We start from the raw sequence: 13991 nt of genomic DNA, 5'->3' as shown, positions 1-13991 counted from the left end.
GGACTATGACCAGCCAGTTGGGTTCCTCAGGCTTGTTTAATTGGAAAGATTACAACCCTCCTTACAGGGAGGATTCTTGACACCTGAAGCCTACTTCACATTACTCAAACCTGAACCAAACTGGGACCCTCCCACTGAAGGAGGAGTGCCCTTATTAGGGCACTACTTATTAGTGCATCTTGGCACAGCTTTGAAAAGGGGAACCAAAGCAGAGAGTTTGAATAAAAATTCAAGAAATCCAGCAAAAAGAAAAATAAAAGAAAAAAAAATGAAGACCTCTCCGAGTTTTTGGAAAGGGTTTACTAAGCCTCAAACGTTACAGAACTGCAGATCCTAAGGCCTCTGCCAAATAAATAGCACAGGAATCTAGTATAATTATGGCATAGTCGGAAAGGTAAAATTAATAGATAAGTACTGAAAACTGGAACCAAAACCCCAAGTTCAACAAAGTGCTAAGAGGTTTCATCAGGTTCAAATAGTTGTAGTAAAGAAGGAAAGAGGATTATACTACTTGCTAAAGATTCTAAGGAATATTCCCCATCTGAAGCTGATGATGCCATTCCACCATCACCCTCTAATTGCCTCCTTTCAGCAGGAAGTTGTCACCCCTTTTCCCCTCAAGATTGTGGAGTCGACATTGACAGTGGGGAATTGTAATAGGAAACAACAAATCTGACTCCTTATTGGATCTATTTCTTTGTATTCTGTTACTTTTGCTACAAGTTCATCACTAAAGGGATGCTGCCTATAAGCATAAATTATATATAATGGCTTATCTCTGGGAACCCTGCCTCCTAGGTAATGAGCCTTAAGCTAAAAATACCTTTGTTTAGCTCACAGGGAACATCGTGACCAGGCCCACCTGTGAGTAATTGCAGGAAGGAAGAAATTGACACGCCCCCCTCCTGAGGCTGACCGGAACCAGGAAGTGTTTGACTTTCCTCCCTCCCCTTGTAGTATAAAAGGAGCCTGACTTCTGACTCAGGCAAGATGGTACTTTGGGGCACTAATCCACCATCTTCTTGGTCAACTGGCTTTCTGAATAAAGTTGTTATTCCTTGCCCCAAAATTTCATCTCTCAATTTATTGTCCTGTTATGTGGTGAGCAGTACAAGCTTGGATTCCATAACACTCTCAAGCATCTGAAAATGAAAAAGAGGGGAAATTTTACTTTTAAAACTTATGTGAAAGGTAAAAAGACAGAAAAATAGATTGTAATAGGCGGTCACAAAATGGTGGTGGTTTTCTCTAGATTTACTCAAGAAAAGGCTATGTGTCTAGTATAGTTGAAACTAGTCTCCGTGGAAAGAAAATGGAGTTAGAAGTGCCTCTTACTTTATATGAATGTCTACCACTGACTTGAAAACTAAGGGTATTCTTGTGTCACTTTTTTCAGTGACATTCCCATTTATCTAGCTTACAGAATGCAGAGATATATGACATGAAGAGGTCTGACCCTGGTGTCAAACCCTCTTAGTCTCAGCCTCAAACCACCTGTTAGACTGTGACTAGTGATTTAATCTCCTGAAGCCTTCATATATTTAGACTCAAAATGGGGATAATAATAGTAACTACTCCAGACTTTTTGTGAGGTTTTAATAAGATCAGAATGTAAACCATAATGGCTGATATACTCGTTTGCCAAAAACATTACAATTATTAGTATTGGTGTTTTTATTACTAAGTTCAGTGCCTTGTATCATAAAACACACCACAGTGCCTTTCTCGTTGGGGTTCCAACTTTAGATCTTTTTGATCTTAACATCTTTCTAGAACAGTGGTTCTCAAACTTTAGCTTGCATCAGAGTCACCTAGAAAACTTGTTAAAAAACAGATTGCTGGGCTCCATTCCCAGCATTTCTGATTCAAAAATCTGAGTGAGCCCAAGACTTAGCATTTCTAACAAGTTTCCAGATGGTAATGATGCTGCTAGTCAGGACTCACACTTTAAGCACCAATGTTCTATATCTGGGTTGGCAAACTTTTTCTATAAAGTGCCAGACAGTAAATGTTTCAAAAGCAACCCTGGACAATACATAGGTAAATGAGTGGCTGCATTTTGATCAAACTTTATTGAGGCACATGGATACTCTGCATGTCATATAAGGAACTTGAGTATCCCTGGATTTCGGTATCTTGGAGGGGGCTGTCCTGAAACCAGTCCCTCCATGGATACCACGGGTGGCTGTATTTGAATTTGATATAGTTTTGTCATGAAATAGTATTCTTAAATGGTTTAGTCATTAAAAAAAAATTCTTAAATTGTGGGTCATATAGAAATAGGCTGGGGGCCGTTTTTGGCCCGTGGGCCATAGTATGTCAATCCCTATTCTAAGGAGACCCAGTGCTCTTCATCTGCCAGACTGAGGTACAGCCATCCACCTTCCTGCCTGGCTCAGCCTGAGCCTGGTGGTTTACTCACTACCGGTGGGAGTCTCCTCAGTAGGCTGGATGGATTACTGGTGATCCAGCCTGCCTACTGCTGTCATTCCTAGAAAGTGCTACTCCTATTCTTCTCGCTTATTAGCTACAGCTTCAGCCTCTCAGAGCATATACTTGAGTATGTGGAGAGAAATCAGTTGTCTCTGTCATTGATGCCTCTTGTCTTCTAGCAGGTGGATACTTAATTTCCTCCACTGGAACTGGCCCTGTGATTTGGGTAGGTTAGGCCAATCAGAGCATCTGATTGCCCCTGGTCATGGTCACTGGTTTAGGACCTCACTCAGGCCAATGAAACGTGAAGAGATTTTTGCTGGAGAATTACGAGAAAGGAGTTGACCTGCTTGTCATAAGGAGCTAAGGAAGAGGCTCTTTTTTCCCAGTGGACTGCATAGTGAGGGGACAGATTCCATAACTGCAGTAGCCATTAATGCTATTCTGAAAGAAATAAGGGTGAGGCAAAAGCAAAAATATGGAGGCTAGAGCTGAGAAAACTTGTATAAACAACCAGAATCCTATTCACAGTTCTAGATCACACTGCTGGATCAAGCCACAAACCAATCAATTGGATTACTTAGGACTATTAAGTTACTTGAGTCAATATATCCCCTTTTACTGATGAAAAGATTAAGAGTAATGTTTTCTCTTACCCGAAACTGAAATCATCCTAGCAAACGGAGTTAGTGTTACCTGGAATAACTCTGTGGAAGAGAAAGCAAGAAAAGGGTGAGGATGCTTATATTCTTGTTTCAGATTGACCAATGATTAACTACATCTCTGAAATACTCTGGGCCCTCAGGTCAAATGAGGGCACTTGATTAGATTAGTACTTTTTTATACATTTTTAAAGAGTGAAGTCCTTTCTTCAGATGAAGTCTAATGCAGAATTGCTACCCAAATGGGGACCTGAAGTGCTGACTGTTAACCTTCCATGACTTCCAGGAACCTTTAAAGGATATCTATGGCTTTGAGGATCACAGTTTGAAAGTAACTGTAACTGGTGATCTGGAAGCTGTAATAAGACTTGCGAACACAGGTTTGGTGTTCAACGGACATGGATTCCAACCCAGGCTCTCCTGCATTCACTCTCTATGGGACCTTGGATAAGTTACTAAACCTCTGTAAGCTTCCATTTTCTCATCTGTAAAAGGAATAATAACAGCACTTATCTCATTGGGTGGCTTCCAGGATTAGGAAATGGTGCATTGGAAGTCTCCAGCACAGTGCTTGGCACTGTGTGTGCTCAAATGTTAACTGTGATTAAGGTTCTTTATAAAATTCTTCAGTTTAAGCAGCCATTGAAAAACTTCATCAATCTTTTTCTCCTCTTTTTTTCTTATGGTATATACTTCAATTAGGCATTACACCCAGGAATAAGGGATACAAGCAAAATAATTAAACCTTTGTATAGTCTTAATTGCCACTAATTTAATGAACCTTTGGTGTGGCAAAATAAAATTGCTTCTTCTAGACTTTTGTATCAAAAAGTTGGTTGAGGGTTTGGATGGATTGTCTAGGTAAACTGGCAGAAATTTTAAGTATCCTCTGATTCCCTCTCACCTGTTGTTTCTCATTATAGAAGGATGACCTATGACTATTTAGAAACATCTGGAGGTCTTGAGGTGTCTAAGAACTCTTCTCCTTATTAAAGGCCTTGAATATATACAAAGTGCTTGAGAAGTAAGCATAATTATGACTAGAATCATAAGTAGAGTAGATACCACTTCAGTCATGTCTTGTGTTTTCCAGTGTTTGAAAGATTCACTGAGCTGTTACTTGCCTACACCTCATTGTCCCTGTCCTAGAAAGAAGATGGGAAGCATTCAATCAGCCACCTATTCTGAAGGATATTATTAGAAGGGGTACTTAACAATGAGCTCTTTCTGGATTCTCTGTGGGTAAAAATAATATTGTGTAATTGTGAGAGTCTCTGGGTAACTTGCATGTCCTTGACCCCAATCCGCCCCTCAAAAGGACTGTTTGGAATAGCTATTTTAGTTTCAAACAACAGAAACAAAATTTAGCTAATTTAAACAAAAAAAATTAACAAAAGAAGTAGGAAATTTTCTATAAAGGTTTTGAGGGTCTTCATGAGTATCTCATCAGAATGTTGCCATTAATGCTCCTTAACTCCACTTACTCCAAGCCTCACTATGTCTCCAGATCAGATTTCAAATACCTGGGGGAAAGAATCTGATTGTCTATGCTAGCCAGGGGTCACCCACACCTGGAAGAATCACCCCTATGTGGGGCTGTTCCCAGAGAAGCAGGAAATCTAAGTTAGGCTAGCACTTCAAAAGGGTGCAGCTCAGGAAACTTGGGCCAAGTACCCATCACTCAGACTCACAATCTTCCCAAAAATGTCAGAGTTGAGGGCAAGGATCTAACTTCCATAGAAAGAAGTCTCTTTGTTATTGAATTCAATCAGACTAACATGTTTTGTTTTTGCTAAGGAAAAATTCAGTACTAAGCATTCATCTGCATTTTGATGGCCAGGCCACACCCTATGCCTGATTGCCTTGGTGTTCAGTACCTCATGTCCGCTGAACTGGCAGAAAGGTAGAAGCTGTTTAAGATGCTCCTTATGAACTAGGTGATGGTAACGAAAGTTTTGAGCCTGTTTCCTATCTAGAGAAATCAGTATAATGTATGGTTACCAATAGTAACTGGTACTTACTTATGAAATTGACCTGGCTGTGAGTCCCTTTTGCCATACCAGTAACAATATAATACATGGCCTGTCTCTAAGTCTAGCAATATTTTCCAGTGGATGATTCTGAAACTCTCTAGCAACAAGCTAGGTGGACTCAATCCTGATGGTGGAGAAGATGCATCAGAACTTAACTTACCATGGGAACTTAGGTTCCCAAAGTCTCCAGGAGCTGAGGAGCTGGTACCTCCTATTACTTCCCTAAACAACTAATGGCTTATTCTACCTGGCAGCTGAGTCCAAAACATATATCCTCCCAACCAATGCTGTTTTCACACCTGACCTATGAAAAGGAAGAGCAACAGGGGTCAAGGTCCTCTTTTTGGAGGACCTTATAAATTAGCTATGCATCACCCCAACTGTGCCTCCCCTGAAGGATGTGGAGTAACTAATTACACATGGACCAGCTCACCTTTCTGCCTCCACATTCTTGTCTTCACCAAGTCATGCTACTCACGTTAACTCAAAACTTTTTGTCGAACACATGTAGCTATGGCTGAAGTTACATTTAAGAAAGTTACAGAAATCAAGGGACTAGAGGTAAAATCAGACTAGGTTTGCCCTAGATTCCTGGTTTTGTTTCCATAGAGGTATCAGAGTCATGATTGATAAAATTCTTAAGATAAAAGTGGTGTTTGGCAGAAGATTTCCCTGATTTTTTTTTTTGAAAGGAGATTAACTCTTGCTCCTGGGATGTTATAAAGAACTGAAATTTGGAGTGGTTTGTTATGCAGCTCAACTGTGGCAACAGTTGACCAATACACTCAGTCCTGGGACTTTGAATCTGTAGTCCATGATGCTTACGAACAGAGACAGTGAAGAATTTGTTTCATCCACAGAGATACCGCATTCAGGCATGAGTGATGGAGTGCTAACGACAAGGCTCAGTGTGCTGCTGTGGCATTAACTTGGCTGAGGTTTTAACTACCCAGTTTCCCTATTTTCTTGATTGCTTGCCTTCCCTGATTTGTTGGCCTTTCAGGTTATTTTAAAGATAACTAGTATCCTTCCAAGAAATTAATTTTCTACTTAATTTGGTCTGGGTCAGTATGTGTTGTTCACAAATAAGAACTATGTCTGAATCAGCCCTTAGATTTCATTGGAAGTGGAGGATTTGGAAAAGCAGACAGTGACACCAGCCAATAGTAGAGGAAGCAGGGACATTAGTTCATGGGTCCACAGTTCTGGTGGCAGGGGTGGAGAAGAATTTCTGCATTGTGTCAGGTAGGATTTTTAATTTATGTCTCTGAAAACTTTCAGTGATTCCTACTTTGACACAGCACACGAGTAATGGGGTTAGTGAGTAGGTGATCTTTCAAACAGAGTGATCAAAGTTACTCAGTAAATTACGTTAATCAGCAATCCTGAAATGAATAAATTATGCCTTGTGAGCACTTCTATTCCTTATCTAATTGTTAATACTTAGATACCCTTTGATATGCTAAAAACTCCTAGTGAGGAAGGTAGAATGAATCATTAGGTGAGAAAGGAGACTTCAGTCATTAGCCACAACTTCTATTTAATAGACTTCTTCAACATGCCATTCATTAACCTGGTTTCAGTAATTAACAGAATTACACAAAGACATTTTAAAAGTCCAAAGCTACATAACTGCTATAAAATCATTCACGCTCAGAGTGTCTTACTGAGACTTGTCAGATGCTTCATTTTTTTTCTCAAAAGACTCAAAGTATACATAATTAATGGTGTAATAAATACTAAATTCTCTAGTGTTGTATCAGGTATGTAATGTGAATGGAGATGTGTTTGCCATTGTCATAAACCAGAGAATCAGGAAATTTTAATAGATTTGACATCTTTAGGTCATGTAATCCCAGATAGATGCATTTCATTTAAGAGAGAAAAGAATTGAGTTTCATCACACACACACACAGAGCCTCATTTACTTAGCATTAATTTTATATTCAATGCAAAGCATTTATTTCTGGAACTTGGATCACACTCATTGTGTTTATGTAAAACCTTCATTGACTAGTATATACACTTTAAGTTTATTATCTTTTGTCTTTACACAAAACCCTTGGCAGACTTGTCTTAATGCATATATGTTGGAGATAACCAAGTCTGTTTCTTGTCAGTTCTAAATTTAAATGATTTACTTTTCTTGATGGTTGAAAATGCTTGAAGCCAGGGCATTATGAGGTAAATTCAGTCCATTTGTGCTTCTTCAAAGAATTTAGAATTTACATAATAGATGAAAGTTTAGTAAATACTGTTCACAATCTGGATTTCGAGAAGCAAATAAGGAACGCCCATCCTTAAATACTTTAAATTCACAAGAAACATATAGTTTGAAAAAAACACTTGGAGGAGAAAGTGGGAAAAAGGGCAACAGATTTGGAGATAAAATGACAAAGACCTTTTATATCCTCATGGCAATGAAACTAAGAGGGGGGAAAAGATCAATAAAGCAAGTTGCAAGAAGAGTTTGATGGCCTGAAAATATAAGCATGAAGAAAGAGCATGAAATTCAAATGTATATTTATTGCCATTTATTTTATCATGTATGTTTACCATAAAAATGCAGAGTTAAAAAATGGAAGGAAAGAAAATCACTGTTATTCCTATCTCCTAGAGAAAGTCATTATTAGCATATTAGTATGTATATTTATAGCTCTTTTCCTATTAATCCGTGTGTGTGCGTGTGTGTGTGCGTGCGCACATATATATTCACACCTACAGGATTTTTTACACTAAGGGATCACATGCCATAAAGTGTTTTGTAACATGATTTTTATCACTTAATATACTATGTGCATACTTTCATGTTGAAAATCTACTTCAATAAACATTTAATGGCTGTAATTATTACATTTTGTAGAACAAACAAATAAATGTATTCTATCAACATATTCTGTAGATTGATCCCCCTCAACTTCCATTATTAAAATAGAGAAATAGCCCCACTACACCCTGAATGACTGAAAAACTGTGGAAGCTCAGGCATCAGTCTGATGGATGGCTGCTGTATCCAGGAGTGCTTTGCTCAGTCTGAGTGTGCTACAGCCCTCCCACAGCTGTGGCTCACTTTTCCGGTTCCTGTGTCTGATGTTATTCCGTCTCTCTCACTTCTCAGATGCCTGATTGCTTTTGCCCCGCCTGGGGAACATCTCTGTTTTGCTCAGTGTCCTGCAGTGTTTGATAGAGCTGGATTTACAGATGGTGCTTCAGCAGCTGATCCCCCATCTAATGCATGCAGGTACTTCACTGAAGACTCGTGGTCTTGAGGGAGGGGATGATTTAAAATGTATTGTGCCTGACTCTATGAAAAACAGGCAAAATAGGAATGTTAGCTTTTAAAGGGTGTGATTTCAGTTACAGGTAGAGGTGAAGTGGGGAGATATTTCCAAGTGCCCTCGAAATAGAAGTAAGCAGTCAACTCTTTTGCCTACATGGACTTTATCTTGAACAAAAGACCTACTCATGCAGAGCTAAGTAGAAACTTGGAATACCCATTTAATTTAAGTATCTGTGTAATATAAATGAACCATAGAGGCACTAATGTGATTTGTGCCATGCTGTCCTTTTAAATATATCATTTCCAAAGTGGAAACAGTTTAATTGTCCAATAGTAGACTATAGGTTAGATAAATTATGTTGTATTCTATAGCAGAATACTCTCCAATTATTTAAAAATAGTATAATAGCCAAAATCTATCATTTGTGTAAAGATGTTCATGATATATTATTAAATGGAGAGGCTATAAAATAGCATGTGCTATGTTATCCTATTTTATAAAAATACATGTTTTGTCTTTACATGGATATCTTTACATGAATTGTTGATAGTGGTTGTTTTGGACTGATGGGATTACCGGAAAAAATTTTTTTCTTTTTATGTACTTGCATTTTCTATTTTTTCTGTAATTCAAAGATTTAAATTTTGTAGTGAGAAAAAATTTAAATTACTTTTAGGTATGAGACTTAAAGTGCCAGGGAATTTTGTCTCCCATATGATTCAGAAGGGGATCATTACACCATCTCTCAAGCACAAGACTTGCCATTCAGAGGTCACCATCCTGTTAGAAGGAAAAATCAATAGTGGAAAATAGAAGCATCCCCTGCTTAGTGACTCACACTGTGCTGGGTGATCAGAGGTAAGAAGCAGCTACATTAGCATGTTTGGATCATTGTGAGTAAAAACATATGGCGGGCAGAGAGTAGGGGAATTAAAGGCCTAGAAATAATTTTCTTTTTATTTTTTTCTCCTCTCCAGTTGATGTGGACATTTTCCTTTGCATGGTGTAGCCAATGGGTGAGTTGATTGTTGCTAAAATTTTTAGATAAGGTTAATCTCAGGATTAGCTTTAAAAAAAAAAAAAGGAGTAACAAGCACATGCTGTCTAAATATTTCCTACTGAAATAACCACTTATGTAATCACAGAATGTCTCCTGTAACTCTTTACAATGATTTAAGTGAGCCCTCACAGAATTTCTGGCAAGGTGAATTCCTGGGTACATTTCACAAAGTAGAACTTCCAACCACAGTGGGATTTCCAAGAATATGCCTGGAGAAAAAAAGAAAACAGATGAATCTTCGCTCTCTAAGAGCTCTTTGTCTATGTTGAAGCAACTGCTGAGAAATATAAGTGGGGGCCAGTGAAGAACAACTTGTACTATAAATACAGGACAGTCATCAGTTTTTAGAGTTGGAAAGGCTTTGAGAGATCATCTAACCCAAATGTGAGAAAGATGAGGAGACTTGCCCCACAGTTCTGTATCTATTACTCTGTATCATACGGATGGCAGCTCTTGACTCACCGCTTCCCCATTATACAAGTGGAAAAGGAGAACTGCATTCACTTTCTTAGGCTTAAGTTCTTTCTGTTTCTCACTCCTGTTTTCTCACAGTGCCTCTTGGCATCTGTGCCACACCTGTGACTATGTATGCTTCGGTGGAAGGAAGAAGTCGGAATAGGAACAGTAACATGAGCTACTCCCAGATGCCATGGACGAGGATACTAAATAGGATGTCCTCGGCGATATTTGTCCCCTTTCAAAGAAAATTAAACGTAAGAATTGAGTTTATTTCAGTTTTAAATCTCAACAAGTTCATTCTCTGAGAGTCTATTTCCCTAGATTTCCATGACTAATTAAAAGATGACAAATCTGGATGGAGCAGAGAAAGTTCTGATGGAATAGATTAGAGTGTTAACAAGTTCAAGTAGAAAGAAAACTTCTGTAGAATTAGTGGTACATGACTCAGGTTCTGTAAAGTCTGCTGATCATACCAGCACGAGCTCATCAGTACCTTCCACCGACCACTTATTTCCTTGTAACTCCATTGGGTGTGATATTTGGAGTGTCCAAGATCATCTGTCATTCTGTTGGACTTCTCCACAGCCCCTCTGCTTCCAGGCTGAGTTATTTATGTCACATTCTTCCACATGGGAAAGCCCAGCTGTTAAAAGTTTTAGAATCAGGAATAAGAACACATTTTTATTAGATCTTTCATCTTGTCTACAGTGTGTTTTTCTTGGTTTAAGTAATGATAACAGCATGCTAGCTCCTCTGCCATAACTCACTCTCCTGTACGTGTCTTTGGAGAGAATGCCCCTGTTGTACTTCTGGGGTTCCAGAATGAGGCTTATATACAACTAAATATGAAATCAGTGTGTGGGATGGTATAGTCACCTGGTGAGTTTGAACTCATATGCCTGGGGTAGGCGCTGCAGAGGTAAAAAATGATAGAACTAAACTATAGATCAGTGGGAGCAAGGGAGGGATATGAGCAAGAAGAGAGGAGTTTAGGGGATTAGAAGGTTTTGGTCATAGAATTAAAGTTGTACTGTTTACAAAAATAAGGAAATCCAGAGAGCACAGCAGATTTAGAAGGGATAACTAGTCTTGCTTGGTATGTTAAGGTCAGCTTGCTGGGAGGCAACCCAGGTGGGATTCTTAAGAGGGGCTGATGCCCTTGTAATGTGTCAACTTGGTTAGGCCGACCTTCATTTCCTAGAGTGGTTTCCTGTAAGGTTTGGTTAGAGTGGGCTGCAGGAGTCTTGTGTGCAATTTGGAGGGCAGAGTGAAGCATCCACCATTTTGGTAGCCGATACACGTCGTCACCTTGTACTAACTTTGTTAATGTGAGGTGATGGCTGGGCCTACAACCATTCCCACTTTCTCCTTCAGTTTCTCTAACTTCTGAGCCAGATGTGTTTAGCTCCAAGGTTGAAGAGCACTGGCTTCTTTTTGGAGAACATCCACAGCACCAAGGTCATAGCAACAATAACCGACGTGGGTTTCAGTCCATCCTGAAGCTTCTAGCCTTCTTTTCCCAATTTCCTGCCGTGTGGATTTCAGTTCCAATATGAAGTGTGAGGACAGCCTCATAGATACCATATCTGCTCCAATTAAAAAATAAAAACTCATCCTTTGTCTGAGTCTGCCAGTCTTCTCAATGGCTCAGACCATTGCATAACTTGGCCCATTTTTCTATCCAACTTACATCATTCTGTGTCTCACCTAGTTCATGCTAGTTTCCTGTCCGTTTCCCCACCACTTGAAGTCCCGAGCTCTTTACCATCTCTGGGTCCTTGAGTTCCCTCTGCCTCTTGGCTCACTATCTCTTCGTCTGCAGGTTGTAGCCTAATCATCCATTCATGCAGTGGCCTTCTGTGGACACCCCATCTACATCATCCTTTGTTTGGTTTCCTCAAGGAAGGGCCTTACTAGAGATTGCATACAACAAGTATTCTGGTTAGTTGGTCTTCACTAGAATCTAGATTCTGTGACAGCAGGAGCTGTATGTCTTGTTCTGCATTGTACACCGACCCTGGCACTGTGTTTGGCACACAGCTAGGTCTCAAAGGATTCTTCTAGAATTAGAAAGGGAGACATGGAGGAACTGACCTTGTGGGGCAGCCATGTCACAGGAATTAATTTTCCATGCCTTGGGGGCACAAGGATTATCCTGAATTCTACCCTTATTTCTGTTCTTCATTCCAAGTAAAACTAATTACCTGGGGATTCAGGAACCATCTCAATAGTTTTGTGTGTCCAATTTCTAAGTATTAATAGATTCGATTACACCTCTTTGAAAAGATGCGTGTGATTGGTAATATTTTAAAAAATAAAAGCAACTCCAGTAGTATTGGAGTTGCCAGTAGTATGAATGCAATTTCCTGTATGGGTTTAGAACTATGTTACTATGTTATTTTCGCTTTTATTCACTTAGGGTTCAGAGCAGTGACCCATTAACAGGGAGATCTGAATGAGGTTCAGATTACATAGTCATAAAACTGAATTTTCAAAAACTCATCCAACTTTATTACTCTATATTTTGTGTTCTATAGCTCTCTTAATTTCATACTGTAAACTTCTTAAACATATTTTATAAGTCAAAGTACTCTCATCATTTTCCAAGATTTAATAGAGGTTCCTCCATTTGTGAATAACATTAGCTAAAAAGTAAGCAAAGTATAAATAATATTTTTATTAAATAAAATCAAAAGGAAAATCCTACCTTTTGTTTTTCAAGGGCCCTAATGAAATGATATTGAAAGGGGGCTCTGTCTTCCTAACTTTCAGTTCCCAAGGTTTTGGGGTTACCCTGGGCCTGCAGGTCACTTTTCTTTAAAACTTCACTACTGCAAATATTCCTTCTTGAAATCCTTCATGCCTTAAATGTGTATTTATTTCTTCTTAAGCAGCTTAATATCTTTGCACATTATTTTTCCAGCATTTAGCCTAGACATAGTACTTGATCAGAAATGTTGAAGTGGCTCATAAATTATACGTTTTGGCAATTTGGGTACAAACCCTCAATTATTACACAAGTGCTCCTAGGTTACTTCCCTTGCCAAAGAAAGCTCAAACAGTAGTAGTGTCTGGGTAGTTTTTAGTTCTTGAATGTTCTCATCCTCCACAAAATGTGTGTGAAGTGACTTACCCTTATTTCCAATGTTCATGTTTCTCTTTTTTTTTCCCCAGTAAATCTGTTACGATTAAGGATATTAAGGCAAACCCTCTGAAACGAAAACAGATTTTGCTTTGCTACTATGTTAAGCTCAGTGGTCTCGAGCAAAGCATTTTAAATTCTTTTGACTTGAGTTAGAAATCAGAAATTCAGTGATTATAGTCTCACATCAACTGGTAGTCAGAATGGAGCAGTGAGGGGTTTACAGTACACACTGAAGGCTATAGCTAAGACACTGTTTTTCTGTTTATACCTGAAATACTTTGAGTTCAAAACTGAAATATTTGCTGAAATTCATCTGGTTAAGTCAATTCTTTCCAGTAACAGGTCTAACAAAGGTTTGTCTGTTTTAATCTGGGAAGATGACAGTAGAAAGACCTTGTTAATCCAAAGCAAGGCACATAGAAGCTTTTTCTTATTTCCCAATAAATGGTACAAACTGGTTGAATAATCTGACTCTGATGGACACCGCTCACAGATTTTTGTGATAGCTACTTGCCAGAATGTTTGGGCATCTGAAGGCTCTCAGTTGAAGACAGATTGAAAGTCACTGTCAACAATTAATTGTCCCTTTCACTCAGAATCAGATTTCTACCATCTCGGGGGCGGGAGTGGTTGTTTCATGACTTCCTAACTTAAGCAAGTCAGCTAGGCTTGTGAAGGCTCAAAGAAAGCAATATAGTGGACTGAATAGCTCTAAGATGCCAAACAATATCAACATAGAAACTTCCCCAAACTAACCTTGACCAGCCATGAATTAAAATGCAGGTAAAACAAAGGGAAACATTTCTCTAATTCCCATCTTACTCAAAAGATGGCAATTTCCATTTTTAACCCCTAAAAAAACTTTCATCTGACAGGAAGACAAAACTAGGGAGCTCTTGAGAGTTCATTTTGATTTTT

General features: G+C 38.9%; 1 protein-coding gene across 1 annotated transcript in view; it reads left to right on the top strand.

The window, feature by feature from the left end:
* Positions 1 to 13991, top strand: part of LOC102531415 (V-type proton ATPase subunit S1-like protein) — a 561646-nt gene that overhangs the window by 545757 nt on the left and 1898 nt on the right. The window contains exons 17-21 of the mRNA XM_072958437.1: positions 8247 to 8369; positions 8486 to 8537; positions 9086 to 9267; positions 9387 to 9425; positions 10022 to 10182. The gene's annotated coding sequence lies outside the window, so the exon portion shown is untranslated. The remainder of the gene's footprint in view (positions 1 to 8246; positions 8370 to 8485; positions 8538 to 9085; positions 9268 to 9386; positions 9426 to 10021; positions 10183 to 13991) is intronic.

This window comes from Vicugna pacos, chromosome 3 (assembly GCF_048564905.1).
Source record: "Vicugna pacos chromosome 3, VicPac4, whole genome shotgun sequence".
Lineage (NCBI taxonomy): Eukaryota > Metazoa > Chordata > Mammalia > Artiodactyla > Camelidae > Vicugna > Vicugna pacos.
This window is presented reverse-complemented; position numbering and strand designations above follow the sequence as displayed.